Source organism: Heterocephalus glaber, unplaced genomic scaffold (assembly GCF_053883595.1).
Source record: "Heterocephalus glaber isolate CG9 unplaced genomic scaffold, H.glaber_assembly_v1.0 deba00001790, whole genome shotgun sequence".
Lineage (NCBI taxonomy): Eukaryota > Metazoa > Chordata > Mammalia > Rodentia > Bathyergidae > Heterocephalus > Heterocephalus glaber.
In genome coordinates this window covers 29726-50856 of record NW_028258473.1, presented here as the reverse complement: position 1 = coordinate 50856, position 21131 = coordinate 29726, and the positions used below count along the sequence as shown (strand labels likewise).

The following is a 21131-nucleotide window of genomic DNA, read 5'->3' as shown; positions in this document are numbered from 1 at the left end:
ATCCTCATGATATGAAAACCACAGCATTTATTAATCTATAAGTTTTGAGAAAACCGTTCAATTTTGTCAAAAACACATGTTCACAAGTCTCTGAAAAATATATCTTAATAAAAAATATACCATCAAATTAAAAATATCTTTTGTTATACAGAATATGGAGTATATGCACCAAAAATTAAAACAAATATAGTGGAAAAATCCCAAAATTAACAAAACACAATATAAAAAAATAAAATTGTTTAGTGGCCTATACCTCCCAATTTTAAAAACAAAATAAAAACTACATAAACACTAACCATACTGAAAGCAAAACATACATTTCAATTCACCATGTTTAACTAAAAGACACTACGTATTAAGCACAAAGAAATACAAAAATACAAAATATATATCAACTCAATATTTTTATAATAAATACTACAGACATGTAATCTAGATATCCAGAAAAGATTAACTGAAAGCCACACAATATTTATAGTTTAGGATATCTCCACCTGGGATTTGTATTTTCTGGAAATTTTGTGAAGAAATATTGACATCAAAATTTTTGTATTAATTATTTCTACAGATTTCCACTACATTAGAAATTTTCAGAGTTTTCAAAAAGAGGCTTACATATATGTTTCTCCCCAGTGAGATTTCATTCATGTATTTGACAATATGTGGGCGCATTGAAAGCTTCCCCACATCACTTGCATAGATAGGGTTTCTCCCCAGTGAGTTCTTTTGTGTATTTGATAATAATAATAATGTGTGTTAAAAGCTTTCCTGCATTGCTTACATACATAGGTTTAATCCCTAGTATGAGTACTTTCATGTCTTTGACAAGCATCAGGTGTAGTGAAAGCTTTCCCTCACTGCTTACATACACAGGGTTTCTCCCTGGTGTGAATTCTTTCATGTATGTGACAAGCACCATGTGTACTGAAAGCTTTCCCACATTTTGCTCCCAGGAACCTTCCTTCTTTTCCTGCTCATAGTATCAGTTGCCAAAAACTCCTTTGATGGTAAAAGAAAAAAAGGTTGTTTAGGAAGCTGATGAACTCTGCCTGGCTTCCTGCTGGAAAATACACTTCAGGGACCTACTACCTCCACAATTTGGACCTTCTCTTAGGACATTCCACAGTACCATTTGGGTGAGGTAAGGGCCTTTACTGTTTGGGGCCATTTTAGACCTACTGCAAGACATTTTGGGCCATTGACTGGTCATCAGTGGTATTTGTGATGAGGCAAGTGCCTTCACCATTTGTAGCTATTTGGACCTATAGCAGGGCGTTTTGGGGCACTGATTCATGTGAGTTGAAATTCAGATCTAGAGAAATTCCCACGCTTTTGTTTTAGAGTAATCATTAGGTTGGTTTTCTTAGGTACGCTTTCATTTCTTTTTGTTAGTTTTATCTTTCTCTTCTTATAATCACCTTTATTCTAGGATGGTCAGCAGGGTTTCAGTACCATCTAGAGTTATGTAAGACATTTGGGGCTTCAAGTTGCACTGATGAGTTTTTAAAACATGGTATCACTATGTAGTTCAGGCTGGCCTTGAAATCACTATGTAGTCCAGGCAATTCTCCTTCCTCAGCCTCTTGAGTGCTGGGATTACAGGTGTATGCCATCACACCTGGCTGACCCAGGTTTTAAGACATTTTTCATTCTGTTAAAATTTAATCACAGCTAGTAAGAAGTTTTCACATCTTGTCCTAGCTCTATTTATCAAGGCCTCTGTGATTAAAACACAAACAAATAAACAAAGTACCAAGAAAAACAAAAGAGCAAGTCATCTATAGTCAGATTTATCTATTTTTTGTAAATAAGGAATAGAGGTAACAGGAGGTACAAGTCAATTTTCAGCAAACAAGATTTGACAAATATTTTGAAACACAAACACTGAAAAGTGAATCAAGGACTGTTAGCTAAAATGAAGGAAAATTTTTAAAAATTTCAACCCCAATAACAAATTCCCCCAAATTAACCAAGCAGCTGCTATTATCAGCAGCACAGAAGCCTCTTCCTTGTGCTTGCCACTAAACCACAAAAGACTGAAGAAAAAGCAGGTATGGATGTTATCCTGGCTAAAGTCACTCCCAGGAATCTTCTTTGAATGGTTGCATGAAATCATAAGGCACTTTTAGATAGGCAGGCCATGTTGCATCACAACAAAATCGCTTTGTTCTAAGTCTGATGTAATCAAAACACTGTAAAAAGCCACAAACAGCCACTGTTTTCACTCTTCCATGGTGGCTTGCCCTCATGCTGTAGAGTGCACTTCTTTTCCTAGAGTGCACTTTTTCCGGGGTCCAAACTCACTCTGCACAGCCTGTGTCTTTTCCTACCTTTAATAAAGCTTTGCTACCATTTTTTTTAAAAAAGCTGGAAATTACCACAGACACTGTTATTCCTCAGCAGATTACAACTGAAGTCCTCAAACATATGACTAGTGTCTCTATCCACTTAAAATCTTTTAACTCAGACTAAATGTGTGGTGTATGCCTATAATCCTAGCACTTGGGAGGCAGAGGCAGGAGGACTACCATGAGTTTGAGGCCAGCATGGGCTATGTAGTGAGTTCAAGGCCAGCCTGAACTACATAGCGAGACTCTGTCTCAACACCCCTTGAAAATAAAATAAATTCTCTTTACTCAAACTCCTTTGGTTTTGCTTTTGAAGTTAACAAATTTAAATCTTTATTCTTCTCTATAACATCTTTAATTTTGATATAAAGATATGAATTGACAAATAAAGATTGTATATATTTGGTGTATACAATGTGTTTAACTTTCTTAATTTTTAACTCTATTTCCTTTTCAAATTAAAAGTAGTGCAATAATGCCTATTTTACTTTTAATATTGTTTAGCTACTTTCTGAAAAATTTACAGTTGATTTTATAATAGGAAAATGAATAAAGTTCTCTTCAGTGCTTTCAGTGTGTTAACCACTTTCTACAAAATTAATTTAAAAGGGAGAGAAAAAGCTGTTATTCAGAAATGTGCAGCAGAAAGCTATAATAAAAGGTAAAATACACTGGTAGATACTGTCAATCCAAGTACAAGAGAGAACTTTGCAATCACACTTTAATTTCCTTCTAAAATCAGTAGAAGCACATATTTTAGTAATATAAGTTTAAATTATAATAAATGTAATTACCTTCTTTTTCTTCACTATCTCAGTTGCAAAAATTTTAGTTTCTGGCATAAAGGCTCTTTATCTATTCCAGCACTGATTTTTATCAAAATATTTTCTGCTTCTGAAAACCACTGTTCCAACAAAGGCCAGTTGTTCCAGAAGTCTGTAATTCTCTTTTGCATGTGATCTCTTAAGTTCTGGTACCCATGCTTATCTTGGTTTTCAGCAGCGCAATGTTGACCAATATCTTTATGAGCCATTTCATGTGAAAATTCTTCAGCTATGATATCATTCATGTGACTCAAAAAGAAAATATCTGAAATATCTAGTAATATGACAAAATGAAATGAAGAACAGGGAAGAGGTACTTCATTTGAAGCCATAGGATCCACAGCCAATGTGGATATTTGTGTTTTCTTTGCCTCCATTTCTATGAGGTTTCTATTGTAGCTGGTGAGAGCTTCCTCTAGAAGGTGTGCTTGGTTTAATGTTATTGGAAAACCACCAAGGATCCTTGACTCACAGGTATCTCATTAATAGCATTTACTATGATGTTAACTAATAATGTGTCTGAAATGCTCTTTCTTTTCTTCGGCAATTGTGATTTTGCACCAAGTGGAGCACATACAGTGAGTTTAGAGAAATGATCACTATCACTTGATTTGACTTCTTTAGTTTTTGGTGTTCTACTAGTATGTGTACTAGATGTAATTTCACCTTCTGTTTCTGGTTATGGTTCACCTGAAACCAGAGCATCTGAAGATACATTGTGTGAGTCCTGGCTTTCCTTACTGTCCTCCTGCAGAACTGATGGAAACTCTTCACCTTCTTTCTGAATTGGTAGGTCCTCACTGACTTTTTCATTGTCATAAAATGCTTGGTTAGCTTCTTGGACAAGAGTGACCATACAAAGTACCTGAATAGGAAACTCTCTGTAGAGTCTTTAAAGTGATAGTTTTCCCACTAAGTATTTTCCCCAGTAAGCATCCTTTGATAGAAAATGAAGGCAGTTCAGGCTCCATTGGCTCAACTTGAGGAGGAGGAAGAGATTTTCAGAGTCTGTGAAGTGCATGGGCCAGTATGGAATTGTTGAAGGGTGGTAAATTATCCATCATTTCTTTTGGTACAGCCCACTCTACAACTATGTTCTTATATTCTTTATAATATTTCCTGTTTAGCAAGTCTCTTTTACCCAGTTCTCTAAGTTGTTCTTCAGAGGGATTAGCAGGCATATCCTTAATAGAGGGTTGTTCATATATCGGCTTTCCATGAAAAAAAATTCCTCCCAATCACGCATCATCTTAGGTGGAATCAGATTATTTGTCAACATTCAATAGCCTGCCACTTTAGTGGACAAATCAAGTATTTGATCCAAAATTTCTCTGCATACTTTTTTTGTACCAGGAATCATACTCAGGACCTTGCACTTGCAAGGCAGGAGCAGTGCCACTGAGCTAAATCCCCAGCCCTCTCTGCATATTTTATAATGCTTTCTATAATGATCCTGAACTCTTTCCACAGCAATCTGTTCATGAACTTCTTTCTCTCTGAAGATTTGTTCTTCAAAATCAATCTTGGCTTGTTTTGCCAAAGCTGCTTTTGGGTCAAGAGCATCCTGGAAATCTTTAAGTCATCTTTCCTCATATTGTTTTTCTCTGAAAATTCTGTTTTGCCATAAAACCTCCTTTTCAGGCTGAACATGCATGAGCTGGACAGCAGTCCTGCACTCCTGTTGGAACTGTCACATGACTCTGTGTATCAGCTGCTTCTCACAGTAAGCCTCATCTTGTGCCTCATGGGTGATGAACTGGTCCATTAACAATCTCTGCTGTCATTTCTCCCTTTGTTCTCATGTAAAAGTGTCTTCTTCTAGGGGCTTCTGGATTTTTTTTAATGTAGTCATCATCTGAGTAAGTGTTTAATGAGTCGGTCATTGTATGGTCTGCTGTATCTAACCCAATCTTAGCTACACATTCTTTTGCCTGGCCATCCTTTTTTTTATTAATGCTTCAAACTTCATGATCTCATGAAGAGCAACATCCATGCCTCTGGTTGCTTTTTCATCATTTTTGGGGCCTCAAGAGCTTTCAGTGTGTGACTGAATGCAGATTTAAGAATCTGTATGATAGCTGCTTGGATTTTGGCCATGATTTCACTTTTTTCATCTCTGGTTGAAGAGTTGCTCTCAGGAAGCCTCACTTTTCATGTTTTGAAATTTTAAGTTTGCCAGAGTCTGTGTGGTTGGTACTTGTACTCCAGTCAGGCCACTTTTCTTTTTTTCGGAAGAGCATTATACACTTGATATGGGAGTTTTGTTGCTACTCCAAGCTTTGCTGTGATGATGCTTTGAGCCATATTCTTATCAAACTTCATCCCCAGAATGTGAAGCACTGCTGCAAACAGGAAAGATTATGAAGTCTGGCTTTTGAAATCCTGCTGTCCAAAAATTCTGAAGTGAAACCTTGCACCTGATAACAATTTTCTGGCATGAGGTCAAGCCACAGCCTTCAATTGATACTAATCAAGTGAGAGAAAGAGACTGGAGATATAGCTCATTGGAGAGAATGAGAGCGAGACCTGGGACATAGCTGAGTGGAGCCCGTGCTTGCCTGGTAAGTACAAGGACCTGAGTTTGACTGTCTCTCCCTCTCTCAAGGTCCTGAGTTTGATCCCCAGATGGAGAGCCAGGGCAGTGGAGCTGTGATCCCCAGATAGAGAGATGGACCAGTGGAGCTGCGCCTAGTGCCTGGTAAGTAAAAGGTGAGAAAGGAGGGGAGAATTTTTATTTTTATAGGAGTGAGAATTCAGTTTCTGGTTTTTCTGTTGCTGTCAGTTTCTTCTGTTCTTAGAACTTAAGGGTTCTAAATACTAGCAATAAAGATATCCACAATAAGTAATTTACAAGCAGCAACCCAGGAATTAAACCAAAACATCATCAACCAAAACAAAAATAGAAATGAGAAGACATCTAAACAAGACTCAAAACCAGACTTCCAGATGACCAAAGGCAACTCCAAGGGGTGATGAGATGGAACAATCTGAAACTGGACCACCTGGACTCCCTGAATTGTCAATGAAAGAGGATCTGGAAAATATAAAATCAGAAATAATTTCTCAGATAACAACAGAGATGTTGTTCATGGTGAAAGAAATGATTAATAACTCTAGAGCAGACGCAGATAAAAAAAAAATAGAGGAGCTCAGGAACACAATGAAATCCAGCATAGGAAAGAAATAGAAACCATAAAAAAGATTCAAAATGATATACAGGAAATTAAAATCTCCATTGAAAGTTTATACAGCAGAATGAGCCAATGTGAGGACAGAATTTCAGATATATAAGGCAGGATTGTGATGAGTGACCAGGAAAAGAAAGATTTCTTAAAAATACCAAGGAACCATGAGAAATCAATCCAGCAGCTGCAAAATGATGCAAAGAAGAATAAAATAAGACTGATATGAGTCAATGAAGAAACAGGAGATAGTACAAATGACAGTAAAAAAAAAAACCTGTTCACAGAAGTAATGGCAGAAAACTTCCCAAGGAGGGGAAAAGAATTTGACATACAGATAAGTGAGGTATATAGGACTCCAACTAGCCATGATCAAAAAAAAATCTGCATCTAGGCATATAATAGTCAAGATTCCAGAAACCCAACAGAAGAACAAAATTCTACAAGCAGTGAGAGAAAAGAAACAAATCACATACAAAGGAAAGCCCATCAGAATCACAGCAGACTTCTCAAACAAACCCTCAAGTCAAGAAGAGCCTGGAGTGAAGTACTTCAAGCCCTAAAAGAAAACAAACTCCAATCTAGGTCAATGTACCCTGCAAAACTATCTTTCAAAATCCATGGAGAAGTAAGATACTTTCACAACAAAGAGCAACTGAGGAATTTCATAAATACCAAACCAGCACTCCAAAAAATTTTAAACAATATCCTAGGAAAAGACAATGAGGGGCACAACCTCATGAAGCCCAACAGAATGAATCCATCAGGCAAAACAAGAAATTAAATGCAAAGGCAGGGTCCAACAACAAGAAGAGATTATGACAAGGATAAGTCGATACATATCAGATATAACTATCAATGTTAATGATCTCAATTCATGAATCAAAAGAAATAGGCTGGCAGAATGGATCAAGAAGCAAGATTCAACAATATGCTGCATACAAGAAACATTTACTTAATTCAAAAGTAAACTCATAGACTGAAAGTTAAAGGGTGGAAAGAAATACTCCATGTGACAGGAACCAGAGGAAAAGCAGGAGTAGCTATCCTATTTTCAGACAAAATGGACTTCAAAACAGGACTAATTAAGAGAGACAAAGAAGGTCACTACATCCTTGTAGAGAACAATCAAAGAGAAAGAGATGACAATCATAAATATATATACACCAAATACTAGTGCACCCAACTATATAAAACAGATATTAATGGACATGAAAAATCAAATAAGCACTAATACAATAGTAGTAGGGGATCTCAATATCCCACTGTCACAAACAGACACATCAACTAGAAAAAATTCAATAAGAAAATAATAGAACTCAACCAAACTCTTAAAACAATGGACTTAACAGATGTTTCCAGAGTGTTCCTCAAGTATAAAATAATAACACACATTCTTTTCAGCTGCACACAGGTTGTTCTCCAAAACAGACCACATACTTGCTCATAGAACATGTTTAAGTAAATGTAAATGAATTCAAGTTATCCCATGTATATTATCAGATCATAGTGCAATGAAATTGGAGATCAATAGCAAAAGAAACCACAAGAACTTCATAAACACATGGAAATTTAACAACACGCTCCCGAACAACAAATGGGTCACAGAGGAAATTAAAGAAGAAATTAGACAGTTTCTACAATTAAATGAGAATACCAGTAAAACATATTGGAATTTATGGGACACAATGAAAGAAGTCTTCTGAGGGAAATTCATAGTAGTGAATACACATATTAGGAAAACAGAGCGAGCTCAAATAAACAACCTAATGCTGAACCTCAAGCTTCTAAAAAAGAAGAGCAGGACAAACCCAAAGCTCATGCAAGGGAGGAAATTATAAAGATCAGAGGAGAAATCAATGCAATGGAGACTAAGCAAATGATACAAAAAATCAATGAAGCCAAGAGTTGGTTCTTTGAAAGAATCAACAAAATTGACAAACCCTTAGCCAACCTTATCAGGAAAAGGAAAGAAAAGGCCCAGATCCATGCAATTAGGTATGAAAAGGGAGAAATTACAACAGACTCAGCAGAAATCCAGAGGATCATTAATACCTACTTTGAGAAACTATGTGCCAATAAGATGGAAAACAAAGAAGAAATTGACAGATTTGTAGATGCATATGAATGACCAAAGTTGAATAGGGAAGACATAAAAATTCTAAACAACACAATCTCAATCAATGAAATTGAAAATGCAATTAAAAACTTACCAACAAAGAAAAACCCAGGTCCTGATGGCTTCACTGCTGAATTCTAAAAGACTCACAGAAAAGAACTATTGCCATTACTGTTTAAACTCTTCAGTGAAATTGAAATGGAAGCAATACTCCCATACTCATTCCTGGAAGCAAGCATCACTTTGATCCCAAAAGCAGAGAAAGACCCAACCAAAAAACAGAACTATAGGCCAATCTTCCTAATGAACATAGTCACAAAAATCCTCAATACGATAGTGGCAAACATGGGCCAGGGATTTAGCTTAATGGCACCATGGCTGCCTGGCAAGTGCAAAGTCTTGAATATTTCTGGTACCAAAAAAAAAAAAGATACTGGCAAACAGCATGCAGAAGATCATCAAGAAGATTATACACCCTGACCAAGTGAGATTCATCCCAGGGATGCAGGGATTGTTCAACCTACACAAATCAGTAAATATAATACACTATATTAACAGAGCCAAGGAAAAAACCATATGATTATCTCAAGAGATGCAGAAAAAGCATTGGACAAAATCCAACACCCATTCATGATAAAAACCTTACAGTAAATTGGAATAGATAGCCTTTATCTCAATGTGATAAAAGCCATCTATGAAAAACCAACAGCCAACAGCCACTAAATGGTCAAAAATGGAAATCCTTCATGCTAAAATCAGGAACAAGACAAGGATGTCCATTATCACCACGCCTATTCAATATAGTTCTGGAAACATTAGCCAGAGCAATTAGATGAGAGAAAGAAATAAAAGGAATAAAGATAGGAAATGAAGAAGTTAAACTGACATTATTTGCCTATGACATGATACTTTACATAGAAGACCCCAAGAACTCTACCAAAAGTCTTCTAGACTGAACCAAATTTAGTAGAGTAGCTGGATACAAGGTCAACATACAAAAATCAATAGCCTTCCTGCACACAAACAACAGACTCACTGCAAAAGGAACTGGAGAAACACCTTACACAACACTATCCAAAAAATGAAATACCTAGGAATCAATCTAATGAAGAAATAAAAGACCTCTACTCTGAAAGCTATAGCACTCTGAAAAGGGAGATTGAAGACAATATGAGAAAATGGAAAGTCATCCCTTGCTCCTGGGTAGGAAGAACAAATATAGTAAAAATGGCCATACTTCCAAAACTGCTATATAGATTTAATATAATCCCAATTGAAATTCCAACACCATATTTCATAGAACTTGAGAAAAAAATCCAAAAATTCACTTGGAAGTAGAAGAGACCTAGAATAGCAAAAGCAATTTTAGGCAAAAAAGAGAAGGTAGGGGGTATCACAATCCCCAACTTGAAACTATACTACAAAGCTACTGTGATAAAAAGCAGCATGGTACTGGCAAAGAAACAGGCCTGAGGATCAGTGGAACTGATTAGAAGATGCAGAACCAACTCCAGACATAGTCATCCACTTCATCTTTGACAAAGGAGCCAAACATCCTCACTGGAGGAAAGACAGCCTCTTTAATACATGGTGCTGGAAAAATTAGGTATCAACTTGCCAAAGATTAAAACTAGACCTATATCTCTCACCATGCATTAAATAAAATCAAAATAAATCAAAGTTCTAAATATTAAAACAGAAACACTAATCCTTCTGGAAGAGAGGTTAGATAGAACTCTTGAAGACATTGATGTAGGAAAAGTCTTCATGAACAAAACCTCAGTCAAATGTGAACTAATACAAAGAATCAACAACTGAGATCTCATCTTATTAAAAAGCTTCTGCATAGCAAGAGAAACCACCAATAGAGTGAAGAGATAACCCACAATGTGGGAAAAAATTTTTACCAGCTGATCCTCAGACAAAGGTATCTAGAATATATAAAGAACTTTAAAAAATCAGACCTCCCAATTTAAAGACTCAATCCAAAAAAGGGCATCTGAAATGAACAGACATTTTTCAAACAAAGAGATAGAAAAAACAAATAAACATGAAAAAATGTTCAACATCACTGGTCATCCAAGAGATCCAAAAGAAAACAATGCTGAGATTTCACCTCACTTCAGAAAGAATGGCTGCCATCAAGAAATCAACCAATAACAAATGCTGGCAGGGTTGTGGGGGGAAAGTAACCCTTTGTGGGAGTGTAGACTGTTGCAACCACTGTGGAAATCAGTATGGAGATACCTCAAAAAGACTAGGATTAGAGGTCCCATTTGACCCAGCTATTCCCATTCTGGGTATCTACCCCAAAAAATTAAAAGCATCATTCCACAGCAATATATGCACACTTGTTTATAGTGGCACAGTTTGTAATAGCTGAATCTTGGAAACAGCCCAAATGCCCATCAACTGGTGACTGAATAAATAAGATGTGGGTTTTTTTTAATAAAATGGAGTATTAAATAGATGATGTGAAATAGGAAGAAAAGGGGCAAAGGGGAGGGGAAGTGAGAAGGGGAGGGGAAAGGAAAGAAGGGAATGGAATTAATATGAGAAAATGGAAAAATGGAAATAAAGTCTTTGTAAATAGGGAGGGATGGAGGGGTTGAAAGGAGGGCAGAGGAAGGGGAAAAAATAAGAACCAAGAGAGTATGTAAAGATGCATATCTCCAATGATGAATGTCATTATAATGTACACCTAAAATGTACTAATAAAAGGATATACAAAAAAATAAAATAAAATGGAGTATGACTCACCATAAAGAATGATAAACTGGAGACATTTATAGCTAAATGGATGCACATGGAGGACATACTCTTAAGTGAAATGTATAGGGCACACACGTGTAAATACTGAATAGTTTCTCTGGTGTGAGAAAACTAAAAATGTAAATGAGGATCAAAATGTATAATAGATAATGTGAAATAGGAAGAAAAGGGGCAAAGGGGAAGGGGAAGTGGGAGGGGTAGGGGAAAGGAAAGGAGGGAAAAGGAAAAATATGAAAAAATGAAAAAATGGAAACAAAGTCTTTGTAAATAGGGAGGGGTCGAGGGGTTGAAGGGAGGGCGGGGGAATGGGGAAAAATAAGAACCAATATATATCATGTAAAGGTACAAATTTCCAATTATGAATGTCATCACATTGTATACCTAAACTGTACCAATAAACTCAATGAATAATAAAAAAAAAAGCCCGGCCCCCATCCAGCGCTCCTCTCCACAGGTCAGCCAAGCAGCGTGAAGCTCCTCTCTGTGTCCCAGTTCCTGCCCATGCCACAGTGAGGTCCCAGGAGTGGCTTGGAGCCCCGCCCCCATCTGGCACTCTGCTTAGCCATGCAGGAGCCTGCAAGGCCCAGTTCCACTACCCCCCCCCACCCTCTGGCTCTTCTGCTAACGGGTCCCACACTACAGAGGCACAGGAGATATGCTTCACATAGTTAAATGTGATAGATTAATAACTACCACAAATTGTCATTTTCTAAGGTGTGCTTGATGCTATGGTATTGCTGATTGTATCATTGGGTCTAACATGTAGTGATTGATCTAATCAGTTTACCTTCCTGGTATAAGGAAAATAAAATAGCCTCAGAGTCATTAGAGCCTCAAAACCTAAACACAAGCCATATCTGGAAGACATCTCTGAAAAGCAATCATTCCACAAGGGTTTTAAACACAAGCAACAAAGATACCTTCATTAAGCAATTTTGAAATATCAACCCAGGAATTAAACCAAGGACAGTACCAAAAACAAAAATGAGAAGACATTTAAGCAAGGCACAAACCCAGGCTTCCATGCCACAAAAAGGAAATTCTGGGGGAAATGAGGTGCAAAAGTCAGATAATCAACCACCTGGACACCCTGAACTGATAGCACAGGAAGTAACAAAGCAGATGCATGAGGCTCTAGAAAAATTCAAAGCAGAAATAATCTCCCAGATAACTACAGAGATGGGGAACAGAGTGAAAGACATGATTAGATGCTCTAGAGCAGAAACAGATAAGAAAATAGATGAGATCAGAAACATGCTCGAAGCCATGAATGCCCAGCATAAGAAATGGAAACCATGATCGCCCAACGTAAGAGAGAAATGGAATCCATGAAACAGATTCAAACAGATATTCAGGAGATGAAAACTCCATTGAAAGCATGCAGAGCAGACTAAGAGAATCTGAAGACAGAATTATCAGATATAGAAGACAGGATCACAGTTAAGGACCATGAAAACAGAGATTTCTTAAAGATAGCAAGGGGACATGAGAAATCAATCCAACAGCTGCTAGATGATGCAAAGAAGAATAACATAAGACTGATAGGACTCCAAGAAAAAACAGGAGAAAGTACAATAGACATGAAAATCTGTTCACAGAAGTAATAGTAGAAAACTTCCCAGACAGAGGAGGAGAACTGGACAAGCAGATAAGAGAGGCATATAGAACTCCACCCAGCCATGATCAAAAAGAATCTACACCTACACATATAATAGTCAAGATCCCAGAAACCCAACAGAACAACAAAATTCTACAGGCAATTAGAGAAAAGAAACAAATCACCTACAAAGGAAAGCCCATCAGTATCATGGCAGATTTCTCAACAAAAACCCTCAAATCAAGGAGAGCCTGGAGTGAAGTATTTCAAGCCCTAAAAGAAAATAACTTCCAACCTAGACTGTTGTATCCTACAAAATTATCTTTCAAAATTTATGGAGAAATTAGATACTTTCACAACAAACAACACATGAGAAATTTCATGAACACCAAACCAGCACTCCAAATAATTTTATGCAATATCCTAGAAAAAGACAATGAAGGTCACAACTCCATGAGGGTCAACAGAGAGAAGACACCACACAAGGTAAGGCACTAAAGAGAAAGGGGGAAAAATAAGAAATAAAAGAGCCAACAACAATAAAACATCATGGCAAGGATGAGTCAATATCTCTCAATTATAACTATCAATGTTAATGGCCTTAATTCACCAATCCAAAGAAACAGACTGACAGAATGGATTAAGAAGCAAAACCCAGCAATATGCTGTATGCAAGAAACACACCTAACTCAAAAAGAAATTCATAGACTGAAAGTAAAAGGATGGAAAACATATCTCCACATGACAGTAACCCAGAAAAAAGCAGGCGTAGCAATCTTATTTGCAGACAAAGTAGACTTCAAACCAAAACTAATTAAGAGAGACAAAGATGGTCACTACATCCTTGTGAAGGGAACAATCCAAGAGGAAGAGATGACAATCTTAAATATTTATGCACCAAATACGAATGCCCCCAACTATAAAAACCAAATAAACAATAACATAATTGTAGTGGGGGACCTCAACACCCCTCTATCACAAATAGATCATCTAAAAAATAAATTAACAATGAAATTCTAGAACTGAACCAAGCTATTGAACAAATGGATGTAATAGATGTTTACAGAGTGTTCCACCCCACAAAATCAGAATACACATTCTTTTCAGCTACACACAGGCCTTTCTACAAAATAGATCACATGCTAGCTCATAGGGCAAATCTAAGTAAATGTAAAAGAATTGAAGTTATCCCTTGTATATTATAAGACCATAGTGCAATAAAATTGGAGATCAATAACATAAGAAACCACAAAACACCCACAAACACATGGAAATTGAATAACACCCTCCTGAACAACCAATGGGTCACAGAGGAAATTAAAGAAGAAATTAGACAGTTTGTACAAGTAAATGATAATGCCAGTACAACATACAGGAATCTCTGGGACACAAGGAAAGCAGTTCTATGTGGGAAATTCATAGCAGTGAATGTCCATATTAGGAAAACAGAGAGGAGTCAGATAAATAACCTAATGCAGAACCTCAAGCTCCTAGAAAAAGAAGAAGAACACAACAAGCCCAAAACTCATACAAGAGAGGAAATTATAAGGATCAGAGCAGAAATCAATGCAATGGACACTAAGAGAACAATACATAAAATTAATGAATCAAAGAGTTGGTTTTTTGAAAGAATAAATAAAATTGATAAACCTTCAGCCAACCTTATCAAAAAAAGGAAAGAAAAGGCTCAAATCCATGCAATTAAGAACAAAAAAGGGGAAGTCACAACAGACCCAGCAGAAATCCAGAGGATCATCAGTACTTACTTTGAGAACCTGTACTCTAATAAAATGGAAAACACAGAAGAAATGGACATATTCCTAGATACATATGAATTGCCAAACTTAAATGAAGAAGATACAGAAATTCTAAACACCCCAATAACAATGAGTGAAATTGAACATATAATAAAAAATTTATCAACAAAGAAAAGCCCAGGTCCTGATGGCTTCACTGCTGAACTCTACAAGATTTAAAGAAGTATCACCATTACTCTTTAAACTCATTAAGGAAATTGACAGGGCAGCAAGGCTTCCAAATTCATTCCTGGAAACAAGTGTTACTTTGATTCCCAAACCAGGGAAAGACCCAGCCCAAAAAGAGAACTACAGACCAATCTCCCTAATGAACATAGATGCAAAAATCCTCAACAAGATACTGGCAAACAGAACACAGAGGATCATCAAGAAGATCATACACCCTGACCAAGTTAGATTTATCCCAGGAATGCAAGGATGGTTCAACACTCATAAATCAATAAATGTAATACACTATATTAACAGAGTCAAGGACAAAAACCATATGATCATCTCAATAGATGCAGAAAAGGCATTCGACAAAATCCAACACCCATTCATGATAAAAACTCTACTGAAATTTGGAATAGAAGGTCTTTCTCTCAACCTGATTAAGGCTATCTATGAAAAATCAACAGCCAACATCTTACTAAATGGTCAAAAACTGAAAACTTTGACGCTAAAATCAGGAACAAGACAAGGATGCCCACTATCACCACTCCTGTTCAATATAGTTCTGGAAACACTAGCCACAGCAATTAGAAAAGAGAAAGAAATAAAAGGAATAAAGATAGGAAAGGAAGAAGTGAAACTGTCATTATTTGCTGATGATATGATACTTTACATAGAAGACCCAAAAAACTCAGCCAAAAGACTTCTAGACTTAACAGACAGATTCAGTAGAGTAGCTGGATATAAGGTCAACACTCAAAATACAATAGCCTTCTTATACACAAGTAGCAGACTCACTGAGAGAGAAATTAGTGTAACATTCCTTTTACAATAGCATACAGAAAGTGAAATATCTAGGAATCAACCTAACAAAGGAAGCAAAAGACCTCTACACTGAAAAGTACAGCACTCTGAAAAAGGAGATCAAAGAGGATATAAGAAAATGGAAAGACATCGCTTGCTCCTGGGTAGGAAGAATCAATATAGTGAAAATGGCCACACATACAAAACTTCTATATAGATTCAATGCAATTCCAATTGAAATTTCAGCAGCATACTTCATGGACCTTGAGACAACAATCCAAAAATTCTTTTGGAACAAGTAGAGACCTAGAATAGCAAAAGCAAGTCTAGGCAATAAAGACAAGGTTGGGGGTATCACAATCCCCAACTTGAAACTATACTACAAAGCTACTGTGATAAAAACAACATGGTACTGGCAAAGAAACAGACCCAAAGATCAGTGGAATAGATTAGAAGATGCAGAAACAACTCCAGACATGCTCAGCCACCTCATCTTTGATAAAGGAGCCAACCACCCTCATTGGAGAAAAGATAGCCTGTTCAATAAATGGTGTTGGAAAAACTGGATTTCAACCTGCCAAAGATTAAAACTAGACCCATACCTGTCACCTTGCACTAAACTAAGATAGAAGTGGATTAAAGAGCTAAATATCAAGACAGAAACTCTAAACTTGCTGGAAAATAAGTTAGGCAGAACTCTCAATGACACTGGCATAGGAAAAGACTTTATGAACAAATCTTCAATAGCAAGGGAGCTAACACAAATAATCAACAACTGGGATCTCATCATATTAAAAAACTTCTGCATGGCAAGAGAAACTACCAACAGAGCTAAGAGACAACCTACAATATGAGAAGAAATTTTTAGCAGCTGTACCTCAGACAAAGGTCTACTATCTAGAATATATAAAGAACTGAAAAACATCAGACCCCCCCAAATTCAAAGACCCAATTCAAAAATGGGCATCTGAATGAACAGACATTTCTCAGACAAAGAAGTAAAAACAGCAAATAAATATATGAAAAATTGTTCAACATCACTGGTCATTCAAGAGATGCAGATGAAAACAACACTGAGATTCCACCTCACCCCACAAAGAATGGCTGCTATCAAGAAATCAACCAATAACAAATGCTGCTTGGGGTATGGAGAGAAAGGAACCCTTCTCCTTTGTTGGTGGGAGTGTGGACTGGTGCAACCACTGTGGAAATCCGAATGGAGATCCCTCATAGAACTAGGACTAGAGGTCCCATTTGACCCAGCTATCCCCCTACTGGGTATCTTCCCCAAAGAATTAAAAGAATCGTACCACAGTGACATATGTGCACCTATGTTTATAGCGGCACAGTTTGTAATAGCTAAAGTTTGGAAACAGCCCAAGTGCCCATCAACTGGAAACTGGATAAAAAAGATGTGGCTTTTTTAATAAAATGGAGTACTACTCAGCCATAAAGAATGAGAAACTAGAGTCATTTATAGCTAAATGGATGCATATTGAGGCCATACTCTTAAGTGAAATAAGTAGGACACACATGTGTAAATACCAAATAGTTTCTCTAGTGTGAGAAACTGAAAGTGTAAATAAGGATGAAAATGATTAAAATGAATAATTGATAATTTGAAATAGTAAAAGCTCCAAAGGTGTAGGGGTGGCGGGAGGGGAAAGGGAAAGGGAAGAAGGGAAAGGAAAAATTATGCAAAAGAAAAAAATGGAAACAAAGTCTATGTAAATAGGGAAGGGTGGTGGGGGTGAAGGGCACATAGGTAATGGGGGAAAAAATAAGAACTAAGATACATCATGTTCAGGTACAGACACCCAATGACAAATGGAAATGTATACCTAAAATGTACCAATTAATATATATATATAAAAAAAAACCCTGAAGAACTGAAAGGAGAAATAAAAAAGGCTACAATTACTGTGGGAATCTTCAGCATTCCTACATCAACAATACATATTAGAATTGGGCAGAAAACAAGAAAGATATAAATGTCCACAGCACCATCAAGCAATATGCTATAAATAACATTTCACCAACAATAACACTTCAATAGAGCACTTCACTAACAATGACAGAATACAAATTCTTTTCAAGCACTCATGAAACATATGTCAAGATAAACCATGCTGTAGGTAATGAACAAACCCCAACAAATTAAAATGAATTGAGATCATATAGAAGTGTGTTCTTGGACCGGGGTTTTAGTCAGTGGTTCCACCACCTGCCTCACAAGTGTAAGGTCCTGAGTTCGATCCCCAGTACCCCCCCCCCAAAAGTGTGTTCTCTAACCATAAGGAATCATAGTAGAAACCAGTAACAAAAAGAAGAAAACCTTCAAACGCTTGGAAGCTAATAACTCATTTTTAAATAATCCATAGACCAAAGAGTCTCAGGGAAATGCAAAAGAGACATTGAACTGGAAAAGAATTTATAATATAGCATATCAAAACTTGTGAGATATAGTTAAAGCAGTACTGATAAGGAAATTCATAAGACTACATACATATGATATAAAAGAGGAAAAGTCTTATCTAAGCTCCCACCTCAAAATGCAAAAAAAAGAGCAAACTAACCAAAAATAAGTAGAAAGAGGGAAATAATAAAGAAATGAAATTGAAAACAGAAAAGCAATAGGGAAAATCAATGAAACAACAAGTTTGTTCTTTGAAAAGTGAAATAAAATTGACAAAATCTTTGATGAGACTAACAAAGAACAAAGAATTAAAGAGAGAAGACAAAAATACCAATATTAAAAGTAAAACAAGGAAATGCCAAGCATGATGGTGGCACACATCTGTAATCCCAGCACTTGGGAGGCTGAGGCAGGAGTAGCACCATGAGTTTGCGCCCACGCTGGGCTACAGAATGAGACCTTGTCTCAGAAAACCAAAAAAAAAAAAGCAAGGAATATCACCACAGATCTTTCAAACATCAAACAATAATAACAGAATACTGCAAACTCTATGCATTTATATTTGACTAATGAGAATAAATAGACCCAAAAACTCATGCAAAGTGAAATAATTTGATTGGCTGTGTTACAGGAAATGATTTTGTAACATAAAAAATCTATGAAAGCAATCTTTTGGCTCAGATGAATTGACTGGAAAATCATACCGAACAGTTAAGGAAGAATTAATACTGATTTTATTTAATCTCTTCATAAAAAATAGGTGAGACAACACTTTCAATTTCATTTTATGAAGCTAGTGTCATCCTGATTCCAAAACTAAAAAGTACCAAAAAAGAAAACTACAGATCAATACCCTTCATGAATGTACATGTAAAAATCCATAACAAAATATTAGAAAAGAGAATTAAGTAACATATAAGGTGAATTTTTAACTATGACCACACAGGGTTGAATCTGGGAAGGAAAGACTGGTTCGATGCTTGATAATCAATCAGTGTAATCGATCATATTAATAGGCTAAAGAAAAGTCACAAGAACATACCAATAGACGCAGAAAAATATTTGGTAAAGTCCAATGCCCATCCATACATAAAACTCTAAGAAAACTAGAAATTTTAGAGGTGAATGGCCTCACCCTGTTAAAGCTGGGGCAACTTAGCAATTTGGTAAGACCTTATATCAAAAAAGGACTGAGGATGCAGCATAGTGTGAAGGCCCTGGGTTCAAAGTCAGTATTGAAAGGGAGAAAGGAAGGAAGGAAGGAAGGAAGGAAGGAAGGAAGGAAGGAAGAAAGAAAGAAAGAAAGAGAGAGAGAGAGAGAAGATGGGGGAGGAGAAAGGAAGGGAAGTACAGATGTCCTCTCTCACCACTCTTTTCCACCATAGTGCTGGAAGTTGTAACTAGTATAATAAGGCAAGAAAAGGGAATAAAAGATATACTGATTGGAAAGGATGAAATAAAACTGTCACTCCTCACAGATGACATGACTGTCTGTGCAGAAAACTCCAAGGCACCTACCTCCCAAAAAAGAAAAAGAAAACTTCTGAGAAGTAAGTGAGTTGACTTCTGGGAAGATGCCAGAGTGGTAAATAACAACAAATCAACCTCTCCAAGGTTTGGAATCCAGATTCAGATTCCAGATTCAGAATATAACAATGTGGGGAAGAAAAGAAGGAGGGAGATGGATCCCTGGGACCCAGGAATTATCTGAAGGGAAAATTGGAGCCCACAGCAAGTAAAGAGTCAGACCTCAATACAGAAAGAGGAAGTGGCAAACTGCATTTTCTCCCTGGATCCCAGCTCATGGTGTGAGAGAAGAGGCTTGAATCTACAGAGACAGTGAAGATGGGTGACTCCAGAGGCCTCCAAGGAGAAAAACACCAGTAGAACAGAGAAGTGGATGATGTGAGCTACAACAGCTGGTGAGTGACTCCAGAACAAGCAACTACCATGTCTCCTGGAGAGGAAGCTTGGCCACATGCCAGTTTAGGGAGGAACCAAGTGGACCCAGGACTCAGAGCAGCTGTGGGTTGGCTTCATCTCAAGGCTCCTAGCGACTGGGTGAGGGACAACCACAGGAGATGTCCGGGGTCAGGGATCTGAGGTTAGGCTGGCAAGAGACACCTAGACTGTTGTATGCTGAACAACTCAGGCTCCAACTCCACAACTGGGGTCAGGATCAGCTTGAACTTCTGTAGAATTGGAAGCACCAGAATTGGCACCATGCTGTAATCCTACTGCAGATTTGCTGGGATCATCTAGCATGGATCTGGGCTCTGTCAACCAATGACAGCAGAGACACACCCTGAATTGAACACTACCACAAAATTGCAGACCCTAGAAGCTAACCACAGGATTGAAATCACAGAGAAATCTTTTTTTTTCTTTGCTTTTGGTTTTTTCTTGATTGTTTGTTTTTCATGAATGTGAATATTGTTTTTAGTTTTGTTTTGTTCTTATTTTTGTAATTTCCTGCTTTCTTTCCCTCCTTCTCTTCTTCACGAGTGTCCCAAACTTGGGAGATCTTCCTTTGTCCTTCAGGCTTGCTTCTAATCTCTTTCTCTCTGTTATTTCTCTATTTTTCCTCTTATCCTTTTGAAATTTTCTCCCCGAGAGTAAAATCACTCTAGTGAGGGGTATTTATGGTATACAAGTTTTAATTTTTTTTTTAGATTTTATTATATAACTATAAAATCTTGTGGATATCATTAAAGGTGGGAAATTAACAGTTATGACAGTTTGTCATTTTCTAGACTGTGCTTAATGCTATTGTTCTTACTGATTGTACTACTTTAGCCAACATGACATATTTGTTGTAATCAGTTGTTCTTCCTTGTATGCCAATACCATGATTGTCTGGGGGTCATAAATAATACCATAGTCCACTACCAAAGAACTGGGTGCTAGGCCAAACAGGTAGCAACCTCTCATCCCTAATAAATTGAAGAGGCAGGATCTTGGGACAGACTCAAAAGCCAAAAGCCAGCTAAACCTAGAAGGCATATCTGAAAAGTAGTCATTTCCTAAAGAGGTCTCACTACTAGTAATAAAGCTACCTATCATAAAAAATTTACAAGCACCAGTGCAGAAAACAAATTTTTA

General features: G+C 37.0%; 1 pseudogene; it reads right to left on the bottom strand.

Annotated features, from left to right (window-relative positions):
* Positions 1-3148: 3148 nt before the first annotated feature.
* Positions 3149-20294, bottom strand: LOC101708440 (sperm flagella and cilia-associated protein 2 pseudogene; annotated as a pseudogene).
* Between the last annotated feature and the right edge of the window lie 837 nt (positions 20295-21131).